This window comes from Vigna unguiculata, chromosome 4, assembly GCF_037176805.1.
Source record: "Vigna unguiculata cultivar grain cowpea cultivar isolate G323 ecotype 2 chromosome 4, ASM3717680v1, whole genome shotgun sequence".
In the NCBI taxonomy this organism is placed as follows: Eukaryota; Viridiplantae; Streptophyta; class Magnoliopsida; order Fabales; family Fabaceae; genus Vigna; species Vigna unguiculata.
Window position 1 is genome coordinate 7,052,643 of NC_140795.1, and position 22,828 is coordinate 7,075,470.

The following is a 22,828-nucleotide window of genomic DNA, read 5'->3' on the forward strand; positions in this document are numbered from 1 at the left end:
CGAAGAACAAACATAGAAAATAAATAATCTGATTTAAAGTTAATAATACTTTAAGTCACAAAATCTAATCTAAATAACTAAATTTTGTGTGTGTGTCTTTCTATTTATAAAATAAAAATTACAAATCATGTATCTTTTAGAAAAATGATAATATTTAGTTATAAAATACAAAAATAATAATAAAATATAAAGTCCTTTATCATTTGTTAAAATATCTTTTAAATTAAACCTCTTAATTAAACGAAAACTTTTTATAAAACTTGGGTGTAGGCCTTTGAACATTCTATTCATCTTCAAACAGGGAATAATAGACTAAGAGGGAGTTATATTATTAAATATTTGGATAAGTATACAAAACTTATTATAATTGATTCTTTCATAATCATAATGGCAACGTCTAACTGTAGTACGCGGTCCCACTATCTTTTGGTTTTTATATTATCCTTTGAAGAGGTCTGCGTTAAATGGATTGGGTCAGCGCGGATGTGGATCCATAATCTCCGAGAAAGGGGTCCAAGACAAAACCGTATTGTTACTGTAGCCATTGTCTTCACTGGTGAAAGTGGTCGTAGTCACATTCAACTCAGTAGTAGAAAAGCTATCCTCACTAATTTCCAATCCCTTTTCAATTTCGGGTTGCTCTGCACTTTCTTGTAGCCGCAGAGTAAACTCGAGCATCGCAACCACATCCTTCATGCACGGCCGCTTCGTCCCATCCTCCAAATCTCACAAAACTTTTTCAGGCACTCAGGTGCAATCTTCTTCTTTAACGTGGGATCCACAATCTCTGCTATTGTCCCATTTCGATCACAATGTCTCACCCAATTAGAAAGCGACACCTGTTGCGTCTCCGCACTGTGAACCAAAGCTGGACGACCACACAGTATCTCAAAGAGCACAACTCCGAAAGAGTACACATCAGACTTTTCTGTTAAACGAAATCGTTTGTAGTACTCCGGGTCTATGTAGCCAAAGCTTCCCTTCACATGGGTACTCACGTGGGACTTGTCCGTGTCTGTTGGCCCAATTCTGGAAAGCCCAAAGTCCGAAACCTTCGCCACCCACTTATCATCTAACAAGATGTTCGTCGTTTTCACGTCGCGATGGATGATCATGTGCTTCCCGCCTGTGTGGAGATGGTGCAGCCCACGCGCCGCGCCAATGCATATCTGCAAGCGCTGCTTCCAGGAGAGAGGGGGATTATCCGTACCGTAGAGATGATCGCGTAGGGTTCCACGCGCCATGAAGTCGTAGACTAGGATCATCTCGTTGTTGTCGTTGCAGTATCCGATGAGGGACACCAGATGAAGGTGGCGAAGCTGGGAGAGCATCTCGATCTCATTCAAGAACTCTTGCGCACCTTGCTGTGATTCCGGTTTCAGGCGCTTGATGGCCACGGGGCTGGAACCGCCGTCGATATAACCCTTATACACGTGACCGAATCCACCTGCGCCGACGATGAGGACTTCGTCGAAGTCCCTGGTAGCGGCCTCAATCTCTACTAGGGAGACGTTGCGGCAGATATTTGATGGCAGGGATGCTTTCTGTGTGGCTGTGAAGTACTTGGATTTGTAATCCTTGAAATTTGTTTTAGTGCTTCTCTTTCGTCGCAACACAATAACCAACAAAATGACAAGAGAGATAAACACGACACTGATTCCCACTCCTACGATGACATCAATTATCGTCGTTCCACTTCCGCTGTGAGCCTTTACGTTTTGGCCGGAAATGCTGTTATGTGGAATCTGAACCGGGTCAGGGTTTGGTCCGGCAAGGTTGTAAGTCCTAGGGTCGCTGATTTTGAAGATCTCGAGACCGTTCAGGAAGGCGTCTGCGTATTTCGAATCCACACTACTTCCGTAAGGGTGCATTTGAAGCGAGAGATTAAACTTTTTCTGACCACCATTCTCAGGAATAAATACGGCGTAGTTTCTATTCACAGCTAGACCTTTTTGTTTCCGAGCCCACATCATTACATCTGCATGTGCTTCGGCCAACCGGTTCGCTATGTAAATGAAAAATTGCCTGTCACCTATTTCATTAATATTGGGATCAAGCTCGCAAAAGTGGAGCCTGAGAACGTAAGTGAAGCCAGCATCAACGGGGAACTCCCAAGTGAGGTTGCTCATTTTGTTCAGAGTGGCGTTTCTGCCCATGCTACGCGCTGTTCTGAACAGTTCCTTTGGTGCCAAGTAATCGGGATTCACTGTTATGTTCATTTTCCCATCCATGTCACCTGGTAGATCATTATTCTTTGGATTGTATTTAATAAAATAGCCTTGTTCGTCAGTCCAATCCCTGAACAAACCGCTGTCGTTTTGTGGAGGGATTTCTGGTCCTCCGGCTTTGATTCTATACTCAGTCTGAAGAGCAAAGCTGGTTCCAAGGCTGTACAGCGTGTTACTGTCGATGAACGTGAAGCCTGTGTCATCTACTGTATAATATAAATCTGTTGGAATGGAAAGCACCTCGATTCCATTGATGAAAGCGTAGGAGTTTGGATGCGAGGGAGTGAAGGTGAGGATAAGCCTCTCACCGTCGTTGACGTTGACCACGTATTCTTTGAAAATAGTGTCCGTGGTTTGAGCGTCGGCGTTAAGAGAGGCATTGAAAGCGTTGAGGAGAGTAAATTGGTTAGATTGAACGGAGAAGGATGCGTCGGTGCGGGGAAAGGAAGGGTAGTCTGCAGGGTAGAGGAAGAGACGAACAAATTTGGTGCCTGCTGAGACAGGGAAGGAGTAGTTGAATTGGGAACGGGACAAGCGTGCAGTGGAGAATGGGATTTGATTGGCGGAAGGAGACTGCGTTGTCACGTTGTCTGAAACGGAGCCGTCATGGAAAGATAGGTACTTTGTGTCTGCGTCGCCGGTCCACCTTCTTTGACCGTCAGAGGAATTTCCGGTGGAACCGCAATTGATGGTGAAAACTTCCTCGGGGGTGTAAGCTAGGAGGTGAGTGACGAAGTGTAGAAGGAAGAACAGTAGTATGAAGGAGGCGGTGAAAGTGAGGAAGGCCATGGTTTGCGGTTAGCAAGTGAGTGAAGTTGCAAGGGCTTATTACTATGATGATTGGTACCTGGGAATTTGTTAGTGAATAACTTGGACCAGTCAAAGTAGAAAACATGTTCAGTTGAAAGAAGGAAAATTATTTTTGACAAATTTTTTTAACAAACTTTTGACAAAATTTCTATAAAAAGAATTAAATAGACTAATTTTTTATTTTTCAATCAAAATAAAGTATTAATTCTAATATTTTTTTTTACTTAAAAAGATAATTTGTCAAAAATATGTCAACTTTTTTTGTTAAACTATCATCTTCCGTTGAAAGAATTGTACATACTTCAAATTTCACTGAATAGTCTATTTGTTGTCATAGCATAATATTTATTGATAGTATAATTTTCTATTTCCTATTTTGTTCTCTTATAACAATCTATTTCTCTAACTAAGAAAAATAATTTATGACCGTAGACCAAAACAAAAGCCACAAACTCATCTCACTGCGTCCAACACGCATCTATATCTTGGAACTCCGAACGCTGTATAGATTTCAGAGAGCAGATATTCCTCTCAAGTATGATGTCACTGCACAAAAAATAAATAGTATTTTGTTTATATTCTCACGTTTATAAAAGGTACTAGTTCTAAGTTCTGGTATGGAATTAGGGACCGAACAAGAACTGATAATCAATTATGCTGTAAAAAAGTTTTTTCTCTTTCACCCGTTTGAAAAACCTTTTTCTTTTTTTAATTCCTTAAGTCTTAAAATAACTATTTTAGTGTCAGATCTTTGACACCAACCTACCCACTTCTTTACTATTCTCTCCTAAAATCTTGTATGAGGGTGGTTATTTCTAAAATCGAGAGATATTTGTTCGTCACCTCGGCCACATTGCCCAAATGATCGTCATCTCGGTCACCTCGGTCCAAATGCTTGTCACCTCGGCCTGTGACTGAAATTCCCAAAATTTGTTGTTTTATGATAAATATTTACGAGTCAGAATCCAAATGAGCATGTTGAGGTCATTCCCTAGACGGTAGAGTTCTGGAGATTAATTTATTTTTCGTAGGATTAGTTATTTTTGTTGCCTTTTGTTACATTTACAACTTTCATTTTGGATTAAATATATTTTAAATTATGTGAATGAGTAAATTTTAATTTTAATTTCTGTAAATATATTTTTAATCTTACTAAAATTGAAAATAATTAATTTTATTTTCTATATGGCACTAGATTACTTGCTTATATCTTAAAAAAATGATGTTATCATGCTAATACTTAAAAAAAAAATTCTCGATTCATAATATAAAGTATACACTTGTCTACTTTTAAAATGAATATTAAGGATTAACAATACCAATTTAAAATTTAGGACGAATAAATTTTAAAAATTTATAGAAACTACAATTAAATTTTACGATTGTTATAAGAACTACAAGTACTTTCAATCTCACAAAACTTGGTGAGACAATCGGGAGCGATCTTCTCTCTTTCAATATGGGGTCCACAATCTCGGCCATTGTCCCATTTTGGCAGCAATATCTGGCCCAATTAGCTAGTGACGCCTGTTCGATTTCTTCGCAATGGATCAGAGAAGAACGGGCACAGAGTACCCTCAAACAACACCACCCTAAAAGAGTACACGTCAGACTTCTCCGTAAGCCGCCGTCTAATGTAATACTCCGGATCTAGATAACCAAAGGTGCCTTTCACGGCGGTGCTCACATGGGACTTCGACATCTCATTTGGCCCCATTCTGGATAGTCCGAAATCCGAAACCTTCGCCACCCACTTGTCATCCAACAAGATGTTCGTTGTTTTCACGTCACGGTGGATGATCATGTGGTTCGCGCCACTGTGAAGATAGCGTAGTCCGCGCGCAGCGCCAATGCAAATCTTCAACCGCTGCTTCCACGAGAGAGGGGGTTTATCGGTGCCGTAGAGATGGTCGTGGAGGTTTCCACGTCCCATGAACTCGTAAACGAGGATCATCTCGTTGTTAGCAGTAACCGATGAGTGAGACGAGATGGTGGTGGCGGAGTTGCGAGAGCATCTCGATCTCGATAACGAACTCGCTAGCCCCCTGTTGGGAACCCTGTCTAGGGCGCTTGATAGCGACGGGGATTGAGCCCTCGTCCATGTAGCCCTTGTACACGTGTCCAAATCCTCCGTTGCCGACAATAAAGGCGTTGTCGAAGTTTTTGGTGGCGGCTTTGATCTCGACTAGAGAAAACCTGCGGCATTGATCGGAAGGCAGAGAAAAATTGTGTCCCTTGGTTGACTTGGTTGTTGAAAACAACAGTGCACTCCACTTGGAAGTGGTCAACAACAGGATAAACAAAGCGAGAAGCGAGATTAAAACGACACCAGAAACAACCCCCGCTGTGATACTAGTTATCTGCTTTCTGCTTCTGCTTCTTCTATTTCCCTTTTGATGTGGTGTCTCAATCGGGTCAGGGTTAGGTCCGGCAAGGTTGTTAGTCTTAGCGTCGCTAATTTTGAAGATCTCGAGACCGTTCAGGAAGGTGTCGCTGTATCTCGTATCCACACTGCTTCCGTAAGGGTGCATTTGAAGCAAGAGGTTAAACTTTTTCCGAGTACCATTCTCAGGAATAAAAACGGCGTAGTTTTTGTGCACAGCTAGACCTTTTTGTTTCTGACTCCATTTCATTACATCTGCACGATCATCAGCCAACATGCTCGCTATGTAAATGTAGAACTGTTTGTCACCGATGTTATTAATATTGGGATCAAGCTCGCAAAAGTAGAGTCTGACAACGTAAACGAAGCCAGCATCAACGGGGAACTCCCAAGTGAGATTGCTCACTTTGTTCAGATTGCCACGCGCTCTTATTGTTAAAGTATAATGCTAATTCTAGAAGAATCTAGAAAAATATAAGATAGAGTCGTTGAAATGTAAATAAATTTCTAGAGTATTGGAGAAAAGCTTAGGATAGAAAGAAAAATCAAGAACATTTAACTATGTAGAAAACTCTAGAAGTATTTGCATTAGTTCTAGCTAAAAGTTTCTAGAATAATCTATAGGTCTATAAATATCCATGTATCCTACCATTTGTAATATGAAGAACAACTAACACAACATCCAATACAACTACTCTCAACTACAAAATACACTTCTCCAACTACTACTTTCACATTCTACTATCTACACATTTTCTCTATCCCTTCAATTATCCCTTTCACAACCTTAAAATACTAACAGTGGTACCAGAGCTACGTTCGATCATTTATTGGGCATAGAAAAATTATCTATTACTTCCAAAACCTTCCTTTTATACTTCCAAAAGAAGAGAGTTTTTTCTCTTAATCTATGGCTTCTAACATTGTTCACTTTTCTTCAGTCCCCCTACCAGTTTTTACCGGTGAAAATTTTGACCTTTGGAAACTCAAACTAAAGACATATTTTATCTCACAAAAATTGTGGGATATTGTTCAATCTGGTTATACAAAACCAGATAATATTGAGACTCTATCTGAGGAGGAACGGAAAAAGCTAGAAGATTCTAAACAAAAGGATGCCCAAGCATTGTTTGTTCTTCAACAAGCTGTGGGAGAAACTATCGCCAGGAGGATCATGGATGCAGAAACTGCAAAAAGGGCATGGGATATTTTGGAAGAAGAATTTGAAGGCAATGAACAGGTACGCTCCGTTAAACTACACTATCTAAGAAGAGAATTTGAGACCATCAGAATGAAGGAATCTGAGACCATTGAAGAATACTATGGAAGAATAAAAGAAATAGTGAATAAAATGAAGTTATATGGAAAAGAAATTAAGGAAAAAAGAGTGGTAGAAAAAATTCTTATCACTCTCACATAGAAATATGATTCCATAGTAGCTTCCATAGAAACTTCCTCGGATCCATCTTCTCTATCGATAAGTAAATTAGTTGGTCTCCTTGGAGCGCACGAAGCAAGATTAAATAATCGTGCTGATACAAATTCAGTCGAAAATGACTTCCAATCAAAGCTCAAATTACAACCAAAAAGGAGAGAAGAAGAAGAAAAAAAAATATTGAAGAATATTCTAGAAGCAAAGATTCTAGAAATTTCTCTGTAAGCAAGAAAGATAAATATCCTCCGTGTGGCATTTGCAATAAGTCAAGTCATGCAGAAAAAGACTGTTGGCATCGTGGGAAGCCAATATGTCATTATTGCAAGAAGCCTGGACACGTGGAGAAATATTGTCGTAATAAAAATAAGCATCAAACAAACTTTGCTGAAGAACATAATCAGGAGCAACATTTATTCTATGTCAATCAAGAATCTCATAGTGGAGAAGGAAACTGGTACTTGGACAGTGGATCCGAAGTCATGTTTGAGCTTACGTGTATTTTCATATGAGCACCCATGGTCAGCACACCTGCATATAGAAATTTCCAACAGACAATCCAGCATTCCAATATTCCAACATTCCATCAATTCTTATTAGTTCTCTTTGAGAAAAAGAAGGAATAGGTCTAAACTTTTAAACCAGGTGTTGTACCTAAAGATGGCCCTCAACAGTTTTGTAATTATTAGTAAAAGCCATAAATGTTTTCTCAAACCAAACAAGCTCATGGCTCCCATCATTCTTTGTGTAATATGAAGTGGTGCATTGCAAGTAAACCAGGGGTTTACATTCAACAAGTAATTGGAGGGTTGATAAAGGAAAAATAAAGAAGAAACCGAGGCTGAGAAATTAATTTTGTAGCAGTTTTAGTAAAAACCAGTATGGTTGACTTTTAGGTTGACATTTTATAATTTAGCTTTTATACTTGATTCAACATTGGGAATATACGTGGAAAGTCCAATTACATTTGTTGGAAGTAAGAGAACCCTGGAAGAGGGATATAGGGTGGAGTCTTGGACCAATTTCATGCTACCCTTATCTACCAAAGTTTAGCATAGTAAGGTAGATTTTAGCAAATTGTTGCTAGGATTTGGGAGGCTTTTAGAGGTGCATTTGGTGAATTGTTGAGTAGCTTTGAAGCACAAGAAACGACCTGAATCATGCCAGCTGGACCAGAGTGGAATGCAACCTATTTAGAATGTGTTTTAAGTTAGTTTTGGTTAATTTAGAGAGAATTTTAAGTAAGTTTTACTTAGCAGTTCAGTTAGCTAACTAGTGGTACTTAGTAGTTATATAAATAGAATATGAACTAAGTGAAAAACACAATTTTTATAGATCCCAAAACAGTTCCAATTTTAGTTTCTTTTTCACGGGGGTTCTCTCTCCTTTCTTAGGCTTGAGGTTGGAGAACCTAAGTGACATAGGTTCATACTCTTCAATTCTTGGAAGAGAATGGGGGAGATGTGTGACTACCTCACTACACCATGACTATGAATGAGAGAGAATTAACACATAATCCAATCAATGCATTAAAAAATAATCTTACCAAATACCATCATTCTATCCAAATGCATATAAAAATTCAAACAATTTCAATTTGGACTAAGCATCAATCAGCGATAATCAAACTGAAAATAGAACAAATCAGTGATAATCAAACAAAAAACAGAACCAATCAACGAATTTAAAATATAGAGAGAAAGGGATAAATGGTCACACCTTACAATGGCTCCGATATCTCGCAAACACACCACAAGATCAGTGCTCTCTTTGACCAACAAAGATGTGGGAAGACCGAACACAATCCCTTACAAATCAAAGAACCATAGTGAGAACAAGTAGCAGCGATCAACATTGCAAGAACCAGAATGAATGAAACTCACCAAAATGACGGTGAGGGTCAAAGAACGCAGTGGCCGATGAGAATACAGAGCCGTTGTGTTTCGTCAACCGACGACCAACTTGATGGCTTAAATGTCAAGCCATGAATGTGGAAGTTAGACCCATGGTGGCAGCAGAGAGGTGACGACAGCGACAAGCCAGACCCACGATCAACAACAAAGGGTTTTGATTCGCGTTTTGGAAAGAAATTGAATTTGGGGGAAGAGGAAAGTGAAATGTGATTTCATATGAGCGAGAACTTTACTGAAGGATATCATCCGTCGGTAAGTGTGCCACTATTGTCGGTGCATAAGTGACCAATTTCACATGAACATTACTAATAGATTAATCCGTCGGTAACTAAGAAGACAACTTCATACAAACATTACCGATAGAATAATTCGTTGATAATGACAACCATGGATATCCATTGGTAAGTCCATCGGTAAAGGTCACTTATTGACGAATATATATCCGTCGGTATCGATCTGTCAATAAATACGATATTTCTGGTAGTGGACACGTCACTTCCACCAATGTTACTTTCTAATGTTGCAGAAACTCTTGTGCTTTGGTTTTTGCTCTCTTTGTTGGTAAATTGATTAGGATGGAAGCTTGAAGGCTGAAGAACATCGTCCATACATATTAGCCTCCATATTAATCTCGCTTTTATGCAGGTTCTTGATAAAGGGCAAGTCTTGGATAAATAGTAGCTCAGTATACTAGCTTTCCATGAATGTATAAATTATGAAATGAATTATAAAATTCACGGGACCTACATGTAAATGGAAGTATAATGAAAGTTTGATTTCATAATCCCTGGTTCAACCATGTTAGTTATCCAAAATGTTTGGAAAAACATATCTCCACAAAGTTACTCAAATGAAAAATATCATAAAGTTATTTTACAAGGGTTAACTATTAAATACCTTGCAAGATTTCAATTATAAATGTTTATAGTAGTACAAGCAAGACAATTGTGAGTACCAATGAACTATTTATACATGAGATGATAGTATAAAATGTGGAGGTAGGATAAAATTTTACAGGGATCCTACAGTGGACACCAAATGTTCTTACCAGAATCCAAAGCATAGATTTTTGTATAGGTAGTAAGATCTTAGTAGTGGCTTGAGTACTCCTGATGACTCAAATTGAATTCCTTGTTGCTTCAAAAGGAGAAATACACTTGCAAAAATTCTCCGACATTGAAGTCACTAAGAGAGTAAGGATCTTTTTAAAGAGAATGAGTTTGAGTGATTGTTTTCAAAGTGAGTATTCCATGAATGATACTATGTGTATTTATATGTCCTCTCTGGGCCTTGGTTCCATATGATAAAAGAAGAGAGAGAGTGTGAATTTTGTCTTTTTAATCAAATTTGATGTTTCAAACACATTTCATGAAATCATTTGAGTTGTTTATACAGTTTGACACATTTTCGCTTCAATATTAGCTAAGAAACGTGTTTGAAACATCAAATAAATTTAACAAAATTTGGTTAAAAGAACTAAGTCCATGATTAAACAGACTAAATATTCATCTATTTCTAAAGTTGAGGAATTAAATTGGACCAAAGTTTATGTTCCGGTCTGAAATTAAGGACCAAACCAGAATAATGATAATTAATTGCCGTCCAAAATTCTCTTCTTCTTTCCTTAATCTCTCATGTATATATAGGGTCTTTCAGTCTTAAAACTGCTATCTTACTGCCAGATCTTTAGCTAACCAACCTACCCATTTCTCCACTATTCTCTCCTGAAATCTCGCATAGGGTGGTTATTCCTAAAATCTAGGGATATTTGCTTGTCACCTCGGCCTGTGACTGAAACTCGTTGTTTTATGATAAATATTTATCGAGTCGGAATCCAAATGAGCATGTTGAGGTCGGCCTTTCCCTGAACGGTACACAGTCATCCAACCTTGAGTCCTTAACTTGCTGGGATGAAAAGTTGTCATAAATCGTCCACATATTCTAGTATAGGACAAGTAAATATATAACATGATAAAGCTGAGGTCAGCCCGAGGGAGACCTCAACATAAGATAAGTAAAATGATCAAGCTGAGGTTGGCCTAAGGGAGACCTCAACATATGAGTTCGGCCCGAGGGAGACCTAGACATAGTATAAGTAAAATGATCAAGCTGAGGTCGACCTGAGGGAGACCTCAACATATGAGGTCGGCCCGAGGAAGACCTCGACATAAGATAAGTAAAACGATCAAGCTGAGGTCGTCCTGAGGAAGACCTCAACATAAGATAAGTAAAATGATCAAGCTGAGGTTGGCCTAAGGGAGACCTCAACATATGAGGTCGGCCCGAGGGAGACCTCGACATAATATAAGTAAAATGATCAAGCTGAGGTCGACCTGAGGGAGACCTCAATATATGAGGTCGACCCGAGGGAGACCTCGACATAAGATAAGTAAAACGATCAAGTTGAGGTCGGCCTGAAGGAGAGCTCAACATATGAGGTCGGGCTGAGGGAGACCTTGACATAAGATAAGTAAAATGATCAACCTTCTTTTCAGTCGAGTTTGAGTTTCTTTTGGTGCTTTGTAAAATTGGTAATTCATGAGCTCTTAATCTTACGTAAAATAATACAAATGAAAATTTTATAAAGAGGATACAATTGAGATTGACAAAGAGCCTACATCTCCGGTCAGCTTTGTGCTTGAGGGGATATTTTTGGCTAACTGACGTCAGCCCACTTCTTGCTACGAGGTCGGTCTAGAGTCTACCTCTCTGTCTAGCATCATGCTTGTGGGGGAGATTTTAGGCTAACTGATGTCGGCCCACTTCTTTCTCCAAGGTCGGCCTAGAGCTTCGAGATCGACCTAGAGCTCACCTCTCCGTTCAGCTTTGTCAAGACTGCCACCACTGAAACCTCATCAGAGATCATTACGAGCCCCTATCGTCGAGAATCAAAAGAGCCCCTATAGAGCAGCATAACAACTCTATCAAATTGTAAGTAGTATATCCTACCATAATTGTGGTTGATTTTTAAAGACATAAAACGTTAAATGGTAAGCTATGCTAATCATAAAGGTATGAGTTGGATGAAGTAAATAATTGATACATACACACTGACAATAAAGACATCTTCAACTGCTAAAATAGGCTTACTAATTCCCTCAAATTTGACCATAACCGTCTCAAATCTTGGCAAACAAACAATATCTACAGATGAAATCTAAGAAATGCATTATTGTATTATCCAAAAAAAATAGCACAGTTGTATCACTTGATATTCTCAATTTGGATCCTAATTATCTTTAAAATTTATATGATTCTATATTCACCTGTAAGAAATTGATCATGTATAATAAAATGGATAACAAATCGATCCAAACATAGTAAAATCATATTTTGAATCTAAAGTTAAATCTGAATAAAGTATAATTAATTTTTTTTCTCTTTTTGTATTTTTCTAATATATGTGAATAAAGTTCATGTTAAAAATGAATTATTTAATAAGTTAGATATTCTTTTATCCAAAACGCACAATGTGAAGAGAAAAGTTTGTAAATCAAAAGCTTTGTCAATTGATATGTGAAAGGAAACATGATGGTTCGTTAGATATTGTTAAGATTATGGTAGTTACAATATTTTATCTTAGTTACAATATTATATGTATATCGACTTAGCTCATATTTTCTTCTTTATTCTTCATTATAAATATATTATCTTACGTGTATTTTTTACACGAGGAATTAACCCTATACCTAGTTTCTTACTACTTAAACATGGTATCTAGAGCCTTGGCTCTCCAATAATCCTATATATAATTTTTTTTCGCCACTGTCGCAAAGCTTATCAAGATACAGGAAACACACACATGGTATTTATCATTGTTGAGGCACCAAATCTTACTCGAAGAGCAAAATAAAACTAACTTTGAATGGATGCAAAAGGAAAATGAAAGAAAAATCAATTCAATCAAATTAACCAAAAGAAGAACAAAACCCAAAATTGCATTGGTCAAAGAATGAAAAATACTAACCTTACAAGAAATTCACTAAGGCTCAACAAAAAAGATTACAGGGGCAACCATTAGGATATGAGAAGATTTATGAAGTAAGGGCTGAACGAGCATCTTGCAGCATAAAAAATAGTTTATATATAAATCTTTTCATTTGTTGCATTAGTTGTCTTTATCACTTAAGATATATTTTGGTCAAATCCATTGTTGGATTTGAATTGTTGTTTAATATGTACTGTATAAACTGCTGGAACTTCACTGTCTGTACTGTTTGGTTTTGAATGCAATAGGTTTTGGTTAGTTGCAATTACAGAACGCACTTTAAAATAATAGCCAGCATTAGATCGGTTATGGCCTTAACCGATCTAATACCATAATTGATTTAATGTTGGTTGTTTTTTTTTTTAAAAAATGCATGACCTATTAGATCGGTTTGGACAATAACTGATCTAAAGTACTTCGTGTAAAACAATTAAGGATCTTTAAGATTTAAGATTCTCACACAAGGGGTGGGCAAAAAATCTAATTTTCTTGATGCAATCCACTGATCCAATCTATTTAAAATCTATTTTATTAAAAATCTAATCCATTTAAAATCCATTTTAATGGATTTGGATTTCAATCTAATCCACATTTTATATATTTTATGGATTGAATATCCATTTTCTTAATCATGAATTTCAAATATGGATAATCCACAAAATCCAATCCAAATTTTCAATTTCAATTTTTAGTTGGGTTAGGCTAAAGGTTGAGATGGACTATAATAACCCTAACAGGCTAGGCGAGTCTGATGACCCAATTATGTGAGGTCGGGCTGACACAACGACTTGACCTGTCAACCTTGAACCGACGACATAAATATTAATAATATATTTTAAAAAATAATATATTTTCATGTTTAAGAAGAAAGTCCATGGGTGGGCTTTTTTGCCTTGTATGCTTTTTTGGCCCTAGCCCACGTGGATTTGGACCTAGTCTTGTAGGTTGGGCCAAATTGAGAGCTCTAACCAAATTGTATCATGTTAGCCTTAAGGACACAAGTTTTTTAAAATTCAAATTAAATTTCGTTTACAAAAAAATGGATTCTAGATTTAGATCTTGATCCAAATATTTGGATTGGATTTAAATCTTGATCCAAATATTTGGATCTGGATTTAAAAAAAAAATCCAAACTAGTTTTATTGGAAAATGGATTTGGATCAAAAATCCAATCCAATTATTTGGATCTAAAATGGATGTGGATTGGATAATTAAAAATCCAATCCATGACCACCCCCGTGACATAATAAAACATAATAGAGCACTAACCTTGATCCATAAGAGATCCTGTGAATATGCGTTCTTCAGTTTGTAATTTGTGTGCTATCCAACTATCGTTTCTCAATCTATTTCTTTGCCTTTCTTTCCTCTTCTCACATGTTCTTGATGGGTTATTGTGAAAATAACTTTTTGGCCAGAGACACAACCCCAATCCCTCTTATAAACCAACGTCCATCAAGTTGATTTTTATTTTATCTTTATTTTATTTTATTATCACTTCTGACAATAACCAATGGGTCTTTAAATTTTATTAAATCACAATTAGACCCGTCATAATATTTCAAATGAGTCACATAATAGAATTAATTCATCAATCAATTCTAACATTCTCCCACTTGACTCATATGATGTCATAACATTATGTGATTTAATACATAAACATAATGTGCATTAAAGGACCTTACATAAATTGGTTCCATCACTATTCATAATTAAAGATATAGAAATAATAAGAGTCATGGCGGTCACACATCATTCGGCCGACATGATCCCTTCAATGTATTACTATATCATCCCCTTCTCCTTAATATGACCTTAAAACGAGAAGTCCATAATGGGTTCAAACATGTCATTTTTCCAAAATAATAACATAACATAATTTGTTTTCTTCATCATAATTTGCATGTATAAACATAAAGAAGAAAAATAAATTTTAGAAACTTATACATTAGAGAGCTCAAAGTGTCATATAAACATTAAAAACATTAACATTTAACATTTTGTTGACAAAAGAAGAAGATTGATTAAAAGATTTTGATGATGATGATAAAGATGCTGAAGAAAATACTTGAAGATATTGAAGACAATATATTTTATGTTTAAAGATTCTTATTGTAATAGACTTAACTTTTTCTAGTTAGGTGTAAGATTGTTAGAATAACAGCCAGTTCGCAACTCCTCTGAGAAAAACTCAATTTTTGCAAAAATCAGTATGGTAATCGATTACCAACTTATAATAATCAATTACCAACTCAAAAATTCTATTTTTCGAAAATCCACTTAAGATAATCAATTACCACTAATAGTTATGAAATTATTTGTTCAAACATGTACATGAGATAATCGATTGCCATTTTGGGTAATCGATTAACACTGCAAAACTTTGTTTTCAAAAATCATTGGAATAATCGATTATCTTAAGTGGTAATCGATTATCCTTGGCAGTTTCAGTTAAACTCTTCATTTCTAACTCAACTTTCGAAAATCTCTTCAAATAGAACTCATTTTCCAAACTTCAAACCACCTTTTTAAGATTCAGAGTTCTTGTGTTGTGACTGCAAAGTGTTGCTCTGTGAGATTCTTAAAAATAGCTTTGAAAAGCCTAGTGTGAGTGAGCAATAACTTTTTCTAAGTAAGTTCTTAAAAGATTAAGTGTTGTGTTGTTGCTAGGAAAGCTAGTCATCCTCTGTGTGACTTAGGAGGAGCTTTTGTTCATCTCTTGTGGTTGTTCAAGAGAGGTGTTTTCTAATCCTCAATCTTTTATAATCTGTTGTAATCTGATTATTATAGCGATTGAGTTAATCTCTTTATTTAAAAGATTAACAACTCGATGTAGGGTCTTTTGATCCGAACCAGTATAAATATCAGTGTGCATCTTCTTCCCTTAACTTTTTTATTTATCTGCATTTGCATTTAAAGTAACTGTGATTTTAAGTTAATCAGTTAAATTTTGAGAAAATTTTTTAAAACCTGTTAAGACTTATAAAAATCCAATTCACCCCCCTCTTGGTTTTTTATCATTGTTTAGTCATTCCGCTGCGTGATACCAACACATTTAACATTCACTAGTAGACATAATGCCCATATTCTTTACATGGCCAACATACAATTTGGGCGGTAACCCTTTTGTTAAAGGGTCAACAATCATAAGATTTATGCTAATATGTTCTATTGACACTCTACGTTTCTGAACTTCTTCTTTAACGACAAAGTATTTCAACTCCATATGCTTAGCACCTTTAGAATACTTGTTGTTTTTAGAAAAGAAGACTATTTCAGAATTATCACAATAAATTTTCAACAGCTTGGAAATAATGTCGACTACTCCAAGTCCTAAAATAAAGTTCCGCAACCAATTATCCTGAACTGTGGCTTTAAACCATTACACAAATTCATCTTCCATGGTGGATTCAGCAATGACAGACCGCTTCACACTTTTCCATGAAATCGCTCCTCCAGCTAAAAGATACACATAACCAAATGTAGACTTTCTTGTATCCACACAGCCGGCAAAGGCTGAATCTGTATAACCTATCACCTAAAGGTGATTAGATTTTCTATAAGTAAGCATGTGATTCTTTGTTCCTTATAGGTATCTTAAAACTTTCTTTGCAGATTTCCAATGCTCCAGTCCTGGATTACTATGGTATTTACCAAGCATACCAACTACAAAGCTAATATCTGGCCTCGTACATGTTTGAGCAAACATCAAAATCCCAAAACCAGTTGCATAAGGGATATTTTCCATCTATTTTCGTTCCAAATCATTCTTTGGACATTGCAGGAGAATAAACTTGTCTCCTTTATGTATCGGAATGGTAGATGCTGGACATTTATCCATTCATAATCTCTAAAACTTTATTAATATATGCTTCTAAGACAAACCTAACAATCTTTGTGATCTATCACAGAATATTTCTATTCCTATCACATAGTATGTCTCACCCTTATCTTTCCTCTCAAAGTTATTAAAGAGACATCTCTTAGTCTCACTTAATAGACCAAGATCATTAGTCACAAGCAAGATATCATCAACATACAAAATCAGAAATAAAAACTTGCTCCCACTAACCTTCATATATACATTGATCAATATTGTTTTCCTTAAATCCAAAGGACACAATAGTATCATTGAAATTAAGATATCATTGCCTAGAAGCTTGCTTAAGTCCATATATTGATCTCTTAAGTTTACACACCATGTGTTCCTTTCATTCTTCAGTGAACCCCACTAGTTAGTCCATATAAACATCCTCTTCTAAATCCCAATTTAGAAAAACAGTTTTAACATTCATTTGATGCAACTCAAGATCATAATGAGCTACTAAAACCATGATAATTCTAAAATAATCTTTCTTAGAAAAAGGCGAAAATGTTTCTTTATAGTCAATGCCATTTTTCTGAGTAAAACCTTTGGCAACAAGTCGGACCTTGTAACGTTTAATATTGCCTTGAGAGTTACGCTTAGTCTTAAAGACCCATTTACACCCAACCCTCTTGCATCCTTCTGGCAATTCCACAAGGTCCCATACATTATTATGTGCCATTGATTTAAGCTCATCTTTCATGGCATCTAACCACTTATCAGAAATATCACCATTAATGGCTTCTAAAAATGAAACTAGATCATTATCAATACTTAAGTCATTTTCTGACTCTTGTAGATAAACCACATAGTCATTCAAAATAGCAGACTTTTTATCTCTGTGAGATCTTCTTAATACTATTTCTTGTGGTTGTTCTACTACCGGTTCATTGTTAACCCTAGGATCATTAATTTGTTTTTTCTTGATTGTTGTGAGTTTCTACAACATATGGAACAACAACTCTTGATAAAGAAGTACTAGCTACAAGAACTTGTACTCTAACTTCCTTAATCTCCACATTTCATGAAGCTTCACCCCCACTAGTTTCATCATTCTTAATGAACTAAGCATTTCCAGTTTCATCGATTCGTGTACTATAGGTAGGACAGTAAAACATATACTCTTTTAATTTTTTTGGATAACCAATGAAATATCCACTGATTATTCTTTCATCCAGTTTCTTTTCTTGCGGATTGTATATTCTTACTTTTGCTTGACAACCCCAAACATATAGGTGTCTCAAATTGGGTTTCCTACTCGCCCACAACTCAAAAGGAGTCTTTTGAACAACTTTACTAGGAACCCTATTCAACAAATACATGGTAGTTCTTAAAGCATACATCCACAATGATATAGGTAAACATGAATTACTTAACATACTCCTAACTATATCTAGTGAGGTTCGATTGCGCCTTTTTGATACATCATTTTTTTGTGGTGTGCTTGACATTATGTATTGAGCACAAATATCACATTTCTCAAGGAACTTAACGAACGGACCAGGGTGTTGTCCACTTTCATCATATCTTCCATAATACTCACCACCTCTATCAGACCTTACGACTTTCACCTTTCTGTCTAATTACCTTTCCACTTCATTTATATAAACTTCTAAGGCATTGACTGATTGAGATTTCTCATGTAGTAGATAGACATATCCATAACACGAAAAATTATCAATAAAGGCGATGAATTACTTCTCTTTTATTGAAATAATTTACATCAAACAAACCACATATATCGGTGTGTATGATTTCAAGAAACTGAGTGCTTCTTGTGGATCCTTTTCTTTGTGTGTTTTGTTTGTTTGCCTTCAATGTAATCCACACACACACACACATTTAGATTAGTAAAATCCAAATCCGGAAGAATTTCATTCTTTAGTAATCTTTGTAGTCTTTCTTTGGAAACATGTCCCAAACGCTTATGCCACAAGTAAGCAGATCGTTCATCCACTAAATTACTTTTAGTGTTAACATTGTGATGCAAGGTCGTAAGAGTTTCAGCAATAAATTATCCAAATTCAATTTATATAAACCATCATAAAGTGTACTAGATCCAATCATAAAAGTACACTTAAACAAACTGAAACAATCATTCCTAAACTTAAAAGAGTATCTAGCAACATCAAGCTTAGACTAGGGATGGCAAAAATACTCGTGCCCACGGATATCGGCGGATAAAATCCGTTGTGGATAGTTACTACTCGTAGGTATTTATTACCCGCGGGTAGCGGGTATTTTAATACCCGTTTATAAACGGGTCGGGTACGGGTATCATACTATCCGTACCCATGGGTACCCGTTACCCGCAAAAAATTAAAATTAAAATTTAATTTATATTTTATTAAGTTAAATTTAATTAAAATTAAAATTAACAATATATTTTATTATGCCAAATTTAATTATAAATAAAATTTAATTTTATTTATATTTTATTTTTATAATGTTATATTAAAGAATTTATAAAATATATATTTTTTAAATATTTGCGGGTATCGGGTATCCATGGGTACCCGTGGGTTTTAAAAATATCCGCGAGTATTTTTTAAGCGAATACCCGACGGGTAAACAGACAGGTAGCAGGCGAACTTTTTTTTGGCGGGTCGGGTTGCGGGTAGACAATATCTGTACCCGACCCGACCCGTTGTCATCCCTAGCTTAGACAAAGAAATTAAATTCCTAGTGATACTAGGTACATAAAAAGTATCCATAATGTCTAAGTTATATCCAGTGTCAAGGATTAGACGATAAGTCCCGACCGCTTCCACTAAAACTTTCTCTTTATTACCCATGAAGACGAACTTCTCACTTGGGTTTATGGTTTAGGTTGAAAGAAATCCCTGCATCACATTAGAAACATGAGTTGTACATCCAAAATCAATCCACCACGTATTATGGGGAACTTCAGTTAAGTTTAATTCAAAACATACATAAGCATTATGCTCATCTTTCTTTTCGAACCAAGCTCTATGCTTTATGACATTTGTCCAGACTTCCCGTAGAAATGACATTTGTCATTATTCTTCTGGATTATGTCTGAGGACTCATCAATCTTCAGTGATCCTTTACTTTTTCCATGTTTCTTAATAACTTTCTTTTCAGTAGCTCCTTGATTCTTCACATACTGAATAAAGTGGCTTCCTAAGTTCTTCAGTCGGGTCTCCTCTTGAACTAGCATATTGTGCAATTCATGCACTTTCCACTTGTCTTTCATGGTGTTGTAGTTCATTTGAAACGGACCGTTTAGACGGTAATGAGTTCAAAATGAATTGCATGAGAAAACCTTCATCCACTACCATTTCTAGAGACTTAAGTCTTGCTACGATATTTGTCATCTCGAACACATACTCATGCATACTATGCGAACCATCAAACTTCATGGTGGTCAACGTACTCAGCAATGCCTCAGCAAGAGATTTATCAGCAATTTGGGAGCATTCTTCCACGAATTTCGTAAAATCTTTTGCGTTATCGGTTTTGGGAATAGCTGACTTAATATTGCTGACTATGCTCATCCTCATAAACATTAAGGTAAGTCTGTTTGACCTTTCCCTAGCTTTGTAATGGGCTTTCTCTTCACTTCTACTGGCATCCGTAATAGTAGTCAGTTTTTCAACTTGAAAAGCCAAATGAAGATCTAACACACCTAAGTGAAATTGGACTTGTTCACTCTTGTTAGTGAAATTCAACCTATTAAAGACTAGAACAGACGTAACGTGCGAGTGTAAAGATACTGGAATAGAGACTGCAATTAACACATGTCTAACATTAATGCTTTAAGTTAGAAAACTAAATGTAAATACAAATTCAAAATAAACAATCATTCTATGCATACTAATATTCTCCTTTGGGAGATCAACTAATACACAAACATAAACATAATTATGCTAATCATATTATAACATTATTGATAATTAAAATATGCATAAACTAGAATCACCTACTACCTTTGGGTATATAAATAAAACTAGTGACACATATAAAATTATCTACAAATGTGCTCATTACTTATAAGAACAATTAATCAACCTTTGGACGATTCTAAAATGTCCTATAATAATAAACTTCAATTAACCCATAAATCAATTATTCATAAATTAGCATTCATATTATGGGTAATTGAAATAAAATCTTTAATAATTTGAAATCACAAAAAACTTGAAAATTTTGACTACTTTGGTGACTAACAAAATTTATCATACTTGATTTCAAATAAATAAATACACATTTAATTGCTATAAAGCTTACCTAACATTCTAATTAATTTTAATTTAAAAATAACAAACATACATATTATTATAAATTAAAATAAAATTATTCATATAATAAAAATATTATATCCCATAAATAAATTGAAACTCATTAATTTTAATTTAAATTTACTTTAATTAAAATATTCTAACTGGAAGGAATATTTGCCTACCTCGGAAGCACACGTTGATGTTTTAATTTCAATGAGGTGCGTTTCCAATTCAACACAATGCCATTAATTACATTTCATTGATGCACCTGTGAAAAGCGTAAATATTCGGTACTTTACTTTCATTCAACTTGCAATTAAATCATTAAATGCCAATTAGATGCAATTGATAAAATAAAAACATGTAACAGTGAATTTTACTTGTGAATTGCTTTCAATGCACTTGATCACATACACGTAACAGTGAAAAGCACATAATAACACAATGGGATGTAATTTTTCAATGGCAGCGGAATCATACATACGCAACTTGAATACATTCATAAAGGCAGTTTGATCACAAACCCTCAATTAATAATTAGGGTTCGTGAAAAATTTTTTGGGGATAAATTTAAATTAGAATTTGTAACATTAGGAGAAAACATCATAAAGGAAAAACATCACATAATAGGAGAATCATAAATCTCATAACATAGTTCTAGTACCACATTTAAAACAATTAAGGATCTTTAAGATGTAAGATTCTCACACAATAAAACATAATAGAGCACAAACCTTGACTCATAAGACATCCATGACATCCATGCATTCTTTAGTTTGTAATTTGTGTGCTCTCCAACCACCGTTTCCCAATCTATCTTTTTGCCTTTGTTTCCTCTTCTCACACCTTCTTGATAGATTAATGTGAAAAGAACTTTTTGGCCAGACACAGAACCCTACTCCCTTTTATAAACCAACGTCCATCAAGTTGATTTTTATGTTATCTTTATTTTATTTTATTATCACTTCCCACAATAACCAATAGGTCTTTAAATTTTTTTAAATCACAATTAGACCCATCATAATATTTCAAATGAGTCACATAATAGAATTAATTTGTCAATTAATTCTTTACTTCGTCGTGATGCCTTCATGGAAAAGAATGTAAGATCGGGTATCAAAAACCAATCTAATATTAAGACATTAGATCGGTTGTGAATAACCAATCTAATATGTGACAAACATATTACATCGCCTTATATTAGATCGGTTCTTGAACCAATTTAATACACGCTCAAAACCAATTTAATATCCCTTTTTCGCACTAGTGGAGGGAGGGTAGTGGGGTTAAGAAAAAGACGCAGGGGGGTACATGGGTACAATGGTGTTGAGAGGTAGACAATGGCATTGAGATGAAAACACATGGAAGGATACAGTGACGTTGAGAGGGAGCACTATAGTGGTGTTGAGAGGAAGACACATGAAATGTGGTGTTGAGTTAGTCCTTGGCGTTGATAGGGAGTTGTTAGACCACTATGTTAGCATGATTGCTTGTTTAGCACTCTACGAGAAAACAGACAATTACTCACAACTTGATGTAGGATTATCTTGTTCCTTTTTAAGATTATTGAATATGGTGTGAATTGATTAAGAAAGCTAAGTGAAATCCCCACTGGACATTAAGATAACATGCTATCTAGATGTGAATGTTCCTTTCATAAAGCTCAAGAGAAGAAGATGATGAATTGATTCAAAACAAAAAGGAAATAGAATGCGCATAAACCATAAAAACCGATAACAATTAAAGGAAGAAGAAAACATAAAATGGAAAGGAAAGGCTAGGCTAGAAGCCATGAAAACCTTGAAGATGGGTGGATGTGTACTACCACTTATTATGCAAGATAAGGCTTAAAAATATCCAATCCCTAGGGAGAAAGACTCTCACAAATGATTGATACATAAAGAAGTTTAATTCTCCAAAATGTTCAAGCTCCTTTACAAGTATTAGAGGACCCCTTATATAGAA

At 35.6% G+C, this 22,828-nt stretch overlaps 2 pseudogenes; both read right to left on the minus strand.

Annotated features, from left to right (window-relative positions):
* Positions 1-305: 305 nt before the first annotated feature.
* On the minus strand, positions 306-3,150 carry LOC114180979 (receptor-like protein kinase FERONIA pseudogene; annotated as a pseudogene).
* Positions 3,151-4,407: 1,257 nt separating this feature from the next.
* LOC114180981 (receptor-like protein kinase FERONIA pseudogene) lies at positions 4,408-6,248 on the minus strand (annotated as a pseudogene).
* Positions 6,249-22,828: the final 16,580 nt, after the last annotated feature.